The following is an 11,203-nucleotide window of genomic DNA, read 5'->3' as shown; positions in this document are numbered from 1 at the left end:
GCGGCCTGTCCCGCGGTGACAGGGGGAAGCGGGGACAGGAGGGACATCCCCGCTCCCATCTCCTGCCCCGCGGCCTGTCCCGCGGTGACAGGGGGAAGCGGGGAGCGGAGGGACATGCCCGCTCCCATCTCCTGTCCCGCGGGATGAATATGCGCTAAAGCGCGGCGGCCATTTTTTTTTCTCGCGACCCCGTTAGTAACGCGGTGGTCTCGGGGTGGACCCCGAGACCCGCGTTATAACGGGGTTTAGCTGTACTTTGCTATACCTCACCTTTTTTGCCAATTCACTCCGTCTTCAGCTCCCCTTAAGAGGTTTTAGATTAGCTGTTATATTTTGGTTTACCTTTTTTTGTGTATCTAATAAGTATAAATTAAGTAATTAATAAATCATTTTTTGTTTTGTATTTTAACCTCCTATACCCATATGGTTGAATACAGTTGATTTATCTGTGTATATATACTATCACTCAGAGTTATTAATTTAGTTGAGTGCAATATATGGGAACGCTTTCTCTTGGTCATCTCTGACCTTCCTATTCACATTTTATAACAAAATCTCCCTTAGACCCCAATTAACCACATTCGAAAAGCTCTGTCTTGTTGAGACTGATACCAGCAGATTTACATCGCAAATGTAGGGAGAAGTGATCGGTTCAGGGGAGAAGGTTGGACAAAAACTGAACTATATGGCCAATGGGAAACAGATCTAGGGGAAGTCTTAGACGAGGAGGACTGGTCAAAGATAGTATCGGCAGTGGCCAAGAGTTCGATCTGCACGACATTAAGGGAGAACGCATATAAAGTGTTAATGCTTTGGTATCTCACCCCCATGAAAGTATCTAAATTTACTAATTTAATAAACCGTACAAAGATGCAATAAATATATCTATCATCTTGCAACCATATTGCTTATTCTTTTAAAGCGTAATGGGCAGGCCACAGGAAAATAGTACGGTACTGTACTGTAGTATGGTAAGTACAGATAAGTATGGCACTCAAAATAATTATTTTATATCAGCCCTTCCTCTCCACTTTCTACTGTACAGTATACAATATAAAGTATTTTAATCTGTTCTGTAACTGTTTCATACGCCCATAATATATATTTTCTTTAACTGTGCATGCAGTGTCTTGTATATAATGTATACCCTGCTCACTTATGTAACTGTATTTGTAACCATGTATTATTTGTCTTAACTCTGTGCCCAGGACATACATGAAAACGAGAGGTAACTCTCAATGTATTACTTCCTTGTAACACATTTTATAAATAAATAAATCATGTGTGTGTTATGGGCTATAGCGTCTCTGTGTGAGGCTGACCTGTAAAAGAGGAAGCACCTTCCGAGCTGAAGCAGAAAGAGGAAATAAGAGGCAGGGGCACAGAGTATATCACCAGACGGTACTGCACACACGGCACAGAGTATATCACCAGACATCACTACACACACAGCACAGAGTATATCACCAGACGTCGCTACACACACGGCACATAGTATATCACCAGACCTCACTACACACACAGCACAGAGTATATCACCAGACGGCACTACACACACGGGCACAGAGTATATCACCAGACGTCACTACACACACGGGCACAGAGTATATCACCAGACGTCACTACACACACGGGTACAGAGTATATCACCAGACGTCACTACACACGGGCACAAAGTATATCACCAGACGTCACTACACACACGGACACAGAGTATATCACCAGACCTCACTACACACACGGGCACAGAGTATATCACCAGACGTCACTACACACACAGCACAGAGTATATCACCAGACGTCACTACACACACGGCACAGAGTATATCACCAGACCTCACTACACACACAGCACAGAGTATATCACCAGACGTCACTACACACACAGCACAGAGTATATCACCAGACGTCACTACACACACGGCACAGAGTATATCACCAGATGTCACTACACACACGGCACAGAGTATATCACCAGACGTCACTACACACACGGCACAGAGTATATCACCAGACGTCACTACACACACGGCACAGAGTATATCACCAGACCTCACTACACACACGGGCACAGAGTATATCACCAGACCTCACTACACACACGGGCACAGAGTATATCACCAGACACACAGCACAGAGTATATCACCAGACGTCGCTACACACACGGGCACAGAGTATATCACCAGACGTCACTACACACACAAAATAACTAAATTCAGCGCTAGACCTATATAAACAGTGCTGTGCACAATAAATGAAATAATGAATGCAGCCTAGTGTTCTATAAGGGGAATTATCTCTAGAACTCCCCAATACAATAGTGAATATACAAATATAGAAAATAACCTGGCGCAAAGTGTACAATATATTTGTGAATATTACTATAAAAAGCAATGTCCATAAAAATAAAGGCTATAAGTGATGAGAGTGGAGTCCTTCCTTTCAGATGTTTGAGTGGTGAATGGACTCAGTTCCCAAGATTTGTGAAGAAAAACGGGAGGAGTTTTTTTCTTTTTTGCTGCAGACTGTTATCCTGTGGTGTATGATAAAAACCATGGACAAAACATTGCGCAGTATTGTTTCATCAAATGAATTCCCCCATATACAGCTTCAACCAGTGCCTACTTACTAGATGCAAAGCAGACAGCATGCAGTGAGAGAATCTGTGATTTTCCAGGTCCCAGCGTTTTCAGGCACAGCACAAACCCCACGAGGTGCGCCGTCTCCGGATAGGCTCAGATAGAATCTTTTTCTCCAGGTCAGAGGGTGAGATAGATTACAGAGGGTCCTCCCGTTTTTCTTCACAAATCTTGGGAACTGAGTCCATTTACCACTCAAACATCTGAAAGGAAGGACTCCACTCTCATCACTTATATCCTTTATTTTTATGGACATTGCTTTTTATAGTAATATTCACAATTATATTGTACACTTTGCGCCAGGTTATTTTCTATATTTGTATAGTCACTACACACACGGGCACAGAGTATATCACCAGACCTCACTACACACACACGGGCACAGAGTATATCACCAGACCTCACTACACACACACGGGCACAGAGTATATCACCAGACGTCACTATACACACACGGGCACAGAGTATATCACCAGACCTCACTACACACACACGGGCACAGAGTATATCACCAGACGTCACTACACACACGGGCACAGATTATATCACCAGACCTCACTACACACACACGGGCACAGAGTATATCACCAGACCTCACTACACACACACGGGCACAGAGTATATCACCAGACGTCACTATACACACACGGGCACAGAGTATATCACCAGACCTCACTACACACACACGGGCACAGAGTATATCACCAGACGTCACTACACACACGGGCACAGATTATATCACCAGACGTCACTACACACACGGGCACAGAGTATATCACCAGACCTCACTACACACACAGGCACAGAGAATATCACCAGACCTCACTACACACACGGGCACAGATTATATCACCAGACCTCACTACACACACGGGCACAGAGAATATCACCAGACATCACTACACACACGGCACAGAGTATATCACCAGACGTCACTACGCACACGGACACAGAGTATATCACCAGACGTCACTACGCACACAGCACAGAGTATATCACCAGACCTCACTATACACACACGGGCACAGAGTATATCACCAGACCTCACTACACACACGGGCACAGAGTATATCACCAGACCTCACTACACACACGGGCACAGAGTATATCACCAGACCTCACTACACACACGGGCACAGAGTATATCACCAGACCTCACTACACACACGGGCACAGAGAATATCACCAGACGTCACTACACACACGGCACAGAGTATATCACCAGACGTCACTACACACACGGACACAGAGTATATCACCAGACGTCACTACACACACATCACAGAGTATATCACCAGACGTCACTACACACACGGACACAGAGTATTTCACCAGACGTCACTACACACACGGGCACAGAGTATTTCACCAGACGTCACTACACACACGGGCACAGAGTATATCACCAGACGTCACTACACACACGGCACAGAGTATATCACCAGACGTCACTACACACACGGGCACAGAGTATATCACCAGACGTCACTACACACACGGGCACAGAGTATATCACCAGACGTCACTACACACACATCACAGAGTATATCACCAGACGTCACTACACACACGGCACAGAGTATATCACCAGACCTCACTACACACACGGGCCCATGAGTATATCACCAGACCTCACTACACACACGGGCACAGAGTATATCACCAGACGTCACTACACACACGGCACAGAGTATATCACCAGACGTCACTACACACACGGCACAGAGTATATCACCAGACGTCACTACACACACGGCACAGAGTATATCACCAGACGTCACTACACACACGGCACAGAGTTTATCACCAGACGTCACTACACACACGGGCACAGAGTATATCACCAGACGTCACTACACACACGGCACAGAGTATATCACCAGACGTCACTACACACACGGCACAGAATATATCACCAGACGTCACTACACACACGGCACAGAGTATATCACCAGACGTCACTACACACACAGCACAGAGTATATCACCAGACATCACTACACACACGGGCACAGAGTAGATCACCAGACATCACTACACACACGGGCACAGAGTAGATCACCAGACCTCACTACACACACGGGCACAGAGTATATCACCAGACGTCACTACACACACAGCACAGAGTATATCACCAGACGTCACTACACACACGGGCACAGAGTATATCACCAGACACACAGCACAGAGTATATCACCAGACGTCACTACACACACGGCACAGAGTATATCACCAGACGTCACTACACACACGGACACAGAGTATATCACCAGACGTCACTACACACACGGGCACAGAGTATATCACCAGACGTCACTACACACACGGCACAGAGTATATCACCAGACGTCACTACACACACGGGCACAGAGTATATCACCAGACGTCACTACACACACGGACACAGAGTATATCACCAGACGTCACTACACACACGGGCACAGAGTATATCACAAGACGTCACTACACACACGGGCACAGAGTATATCACCAGACCTCACTACACACACGGCACAGAGTATATTACCAGACGTCACTACACACACGGCACAGAGTATATCACCAGACCTCACTACACACACGGGCACAGAGTATATCACCAGACGTCACTACACACACGGGTACAGAGTATATCACCAGACGTCACTACACACGGGCACAAAGTATATCACCAGACGTCACTACACACACGGACACAGAGTATATCACCAGACCTCACTACACACACGGGCACAGAGTATATCACCAGACGTCACTACACACACAGCACAGAGTATATCACCAGACGTCACTACACACACGGCACAGAGTATATCACCAGACCTCACTACACACACAGCACAGAGTATATCACCAGACGTCACTACACACACAGCACAGCGTATATCACCAGACGTCACTACACACACGGCACAGAGTATATCACCAGATGTCACTACACACACGGCACAGAGTATATCACCAGACGTCACTACACACACGGCACAGAGTATATCACCAGACGTCACTACACACACGGCACAGAGTATATCACCAGACCTCACTACACACACGGGCACAGAGTATATCACCAGACACACAGCACAGAGTATATCACCAGACGTCGCTACACACACGGGCACAGAGTATATCACCAGACGTCACTACACACACAAAATAACTAAATTCAGCGCTAGACCTATATAAACAGTGCTGTGCACAATAAATGAAATAATGAATGCAGCCTAGTGTTCTATAAGGGGAATTATCTCTAGAACTCCCCAATACAATAGTGAATATACAAATATAGAAAATAACCTGGCGCAAAGTGTACAATATATTTGTGAATATTACTATAAAAAGCAATGTCCATAAAAATAAAGGCTATAAGTGATGAGAGTGGAGTCCTTCCTTTCAGATGTTTGAGTGGTGAATGGACTCAGTTCCCAAGATTTGTGAAGAAAAACGGGAGGAGTTTTTTTCTTTTTTGCTGCAGACTGTTATCCTGTGGTGTATGATAAAAACCATGGACAAAACATTGCGCAGTATTGTTTCATCAAATGAATTCCCCCATATACAGCTTCAACCAGTGCCTACTTACTATATGCAAAGCAGACAGCATGCAGTGAGAGAATCTGTGATTTTCCAGGTCCCAGCGTTTTCAGGCACAGCACAAACCCCACGAGGTGCGCCGTCTCCGGATAGGCTCAGATAGAATCTTTTTCTCCAGGTCAGAGGGTGAGATAGATTACAGAGGGTCCTCCCGTTTTTCTTCACAAATCTTGGGAACTGAGTCCATTTACCACTCAAACATCTGAAAGGAAGGACTCCACTCTCATCACTTATATCCTTTATTTTTATGGACATTGCTTTTTATAGTAATATTCACAATTATATTGTACACTTTGCGCCAGGTTATTTTCTATATTTGTATAGTCACTACACACACGGGCACAGAGTATATCACCAGACCTCACTACACACACACGGGCACAGAGTATATCACCAGACCTCACTACACACACACGGGCACAGAGTATATCACCAGACGTCACTATACACACACGGGCACAGAGTATATCACCAGACCTCACTACACACACACGGGCACAGAGTATATCACCAGACGTCACTACACACACGGGCACAGATTATATCACCAGACCTCACTACACACACACGGGCACAGAGTATATCACCAGACCTCACTACACACACACGGGCACAGAGTATATCACCAGACGTCACTATACACACACGGGCACAGAGTATATCACCAGACCTCACTACACACACACGGGCACAGAGTATATCACCAGACGTCACTACACACACGGGCACAGATTATATCACCAGACGTCACTACACACACGGGCACAGAGTATATCACCAGACCTCACTACACACACAGGCACAGAGAATATCACCAGACCTCACTACACACACGGGCACAGATTATATCACCAGACCTCACTACACACACGGGCACAGAGAATATCACCAGACATCACTACACACACGGCACAGAGTATATCACCAGACGTCACTACGCACACGGACACAGAGTATATCACCAGACGTCACTACGCACACAGCACAGAGTATATCACCAGACCTCACTATACACACACGGGCACAGAGTATATCACCAGACCTCACTACACACACGGGCACAGAGTATATCACCAGACCTCACTACACACACGGGCACAGAGTATATCACCAGACCTCACTACACACACGGGCACAGAGTATATCACCAGACCTCACTACACACACGGGCACAGAGAATATCACCAGACGTCACTACACACACGGCACAGAGTATATCACCAGACGTCACTACACACACGGACACAGAGTATATCACCAGACGTCACTACACACACATCACAGAGTATATCACCAGACGTCACTACACACACGGGCACAGAGTATTTCACCAGACGTCACTACACACACGGGCACAGAGTATATCACCAGACGTCACTACACACACGGCACAGAGTATATCACCAGACGTCACTACACACACGGGCACAGAGTATATCACCAGACGTCACTACACACACGGGCACAGAGTATATCACCAGACGTCACTACACACACATCACAGAGTATATCACCAGACGTCACTACACACACGGCACAGAGTATATCACCAGACCTCACTACACACACGGGCCCATGAGTATATCACCAGACCTCACTACACACACGGGCACAGAGTATATCACCAGACGTCACTACACACACGGCACAGAGTATATCACCAGACGTCACTACACACACGGCACAGAGTATATCACCAGACGTCACTACACACACGGCACAGAGTATATCACCAGACGTCACTACACACACGGCACAGAGTTTATCACCAGACGTCACTACACACACGGGCACAGAGTATATCACCAGACGTCACTACACACACGGCACAGAGTATATCACCAGACGTCACTACACACACGGCACAGAATATATCACCAGACGTCACTACACACACGGCACAGAGTATATCACCAGACGTCACTACACACACAGCACAGAGTATATCACCAGACATCACTACACACACGGGCACAGAGTAGATCACCAGACATCACTACACACACGGGCACAGAGTAGATCACCAGACCTCACTACACACACGGGCACAGAGTATATCACCAGACGTCACTACACACACAGCACAGAGTATATCACCAGACGTCACTACACACACGGGCACAGAGTATATCACCAGACACACAGCACAGAGTATATCACCAGACGTCACTACACACACGGCACAGAGTATATCACCAGACGTCACTACACACACGGACACAGAGTATATCACCAGACGTCACTACACACACGGGCACAGAGTATATCACCAGACGTCACTACACACACGGCACAGAGTATATCACCAGACGTCACTACACACACGGGCACAGAGTATATCACCAGACGTCACTACACACACGGACACAGAGTATATCACCAGACGTCACTACACACACGGGCACAGAGTATATCACAAGACGTCACTACACACACGGGCACAGAGTATATCACCAGACGTCACTATACACACACGGGCACAGAGTATATCACCAGACCTCACTACACACACACGGGCACAGAGTATATCACCAGACGTCACTACACACACGGGCACAGATTATATCACCAGACCTCACTACACACACACGGGCACAGAGTATATCACCAGACCTCACTACACACACACGGGCACAGAGTATATCACCAGACGTCACTATACACACACGGGCACAGAGTATATCACCAGACCTCACTACACACACACGGGCACAGAGTATATCACCAGACGTCACTACACACACGGGCACAGATTATATCACCAGACGTCACTACACACACGGGCACAGAGTATATCACCAGACCTCACTACACACACAGGCACAGAGAATATCACCAGACCTCACTACACACACGGGCACAGATTATATCACCAGACCTCACTACACACACGGGCACAGAGAATATCACCAGACATCACTACACACACGGCACAGAGTATATCACCAGACGTCACTACGCACACGGACACAGAGTATATCACCAGACGTCACTACGCACACAGCACAGAGTATATCACCAGACCTCACTATACACACACGGGCACAGAGTATATCACCAGACCTCACTACACACACGGGCACAGAGTATATCACCAGACCTCACTACACACACGGGCACAGAGTATATCACCAGACCTCACTACACACACGGGCACAGAGTATATCACCAGACCTCACTACACACACGGGCACAGAGAATATCACCAGACGTCACTACACACACGGCACAGAGTATATCACCAGACGTCACTACACACACGGACACAGAGTATATCACCAGACGTCACTACACACACATCACAGAGTATATCACCAGACGTCACTACACACACGGACACAGAGTATTTCACCAGACGTCACTACACACACGGGCACAGAGTATTTCACCAGACGTCACTACACACACGGGCACAGAGTATATCACCAGACGTCACTACACACACGGCACAGAGTATATCACCAGACGTCACTACACACACGGGCACAGAGTATATCACCAGACGTCACTACACACACGGGCACAGAGTATATCACCAGACGTCACTACACACACATCACAGAGTATATCACCAGACGTCACTACACACACGGCACAGAGTATATCACCAGACCTCACTACACACACGGGCCCATGAGTATATCACCAGACCTCACTACACACACGGGCACAGAGTATATCACCAGACGTCACTACACACACGGCACAGAGTATATCACCAGACGTCACTACACACACGGCACAGAGTATATCACCAGACGTCACTACACACACGGCACAGAGTATATCACCAGACGTCACTACACACACGGCACAGAGTTTATCACCAGACGTCACTACACACACGGGCACAGAGTATATCACCAGACGTCACTACACACATGGCACAGAGTATATCACCAGACGTCACTACACACACGGCACAGAATATATCACCAGACGTCACTACACACACGGCACAGAGTATATCACCAGACGTCACTACACACACAGCACAGAGTATATCACCAGACATCACTACACACACGGGCACAGAGTAGATCACCAGACATCACTACACACACGGGCACAGAGTAGATCACCAGACCTCACTACACACACGGGCACAGAGTATATCACCAGACGTCACTACACACACAGCACAGAGTATATCACCAGACGTCACTACACACACGGGCACAGAGTATATCACCAGACACACAGCACAGAGTATATCACCAGACGTCACTACACACACGGCACAGAGTATATCACCAGACGTCACTACACACACGGGCACAGAGTATATCACCAGACGTCACTACACACACGGCACAGAGTATATCACCAGACGTCACTACACACACGGGCACAGAGTATATCACCAGACGTCACTACACACACGGACACAGAGTATATCACCAGACGTCACTACACACACGGGCACAGAGTATATCACAAGACGTCACTACACACACGGGCACAGAGTATATCACCAGACCTCACTACACACACGGCACAGAGTATATTACCAGACGTCACTACACACACGGCACAGAGTATATCACCAGACCTCACTACACACACGGGCACAGAGTATATCACCAGACGTCACTACACACACGGCACAGAGTATATCACCAGACGTCACTACACACACGGCACAGAGTATATCACCAGACGTCACTACACACACGGACACAGAGTATATCACCAGACGTAACTACACACACGGGCACAGAGTATATCACCAGACGTCACTACACACACGGCACAGAGTATATCACCAGACGTCACTACACACACGGCACAGAGTATATCACCAGACCTCACTACACACACAGCACAGAGTATATCACCAGACGTCACTACACACACAGCACAGAGTATATCACCAGACGTCACTACACACACGGCACAGAATATATCCCCAGACGTCACTACACACACGGGCACAGAGTATATCACCAGACGTCACTACACACACGGGCA

The sequence above is a fragment of the Ascaphus truei genome, chromosome 2 (genome assembly GCF_040206685.1).
Source record: "Ascaphus truei isolate aAscTru1 chromosome 2, aAscTru1.hap1, whole genome shotgun sequence".
Classification (NCBI taxonomy): domain Eukaryota; kingdom Metazoa; phylum Chordata; class Amphibia; order Anura; family Ascaphidae; genus Ascaphus; species Ascaphus truei.
The sequence above is the reverse complement of the archived record's forward strand: the minus strand, read 5'-3'. Positions refer to the sequence as shown.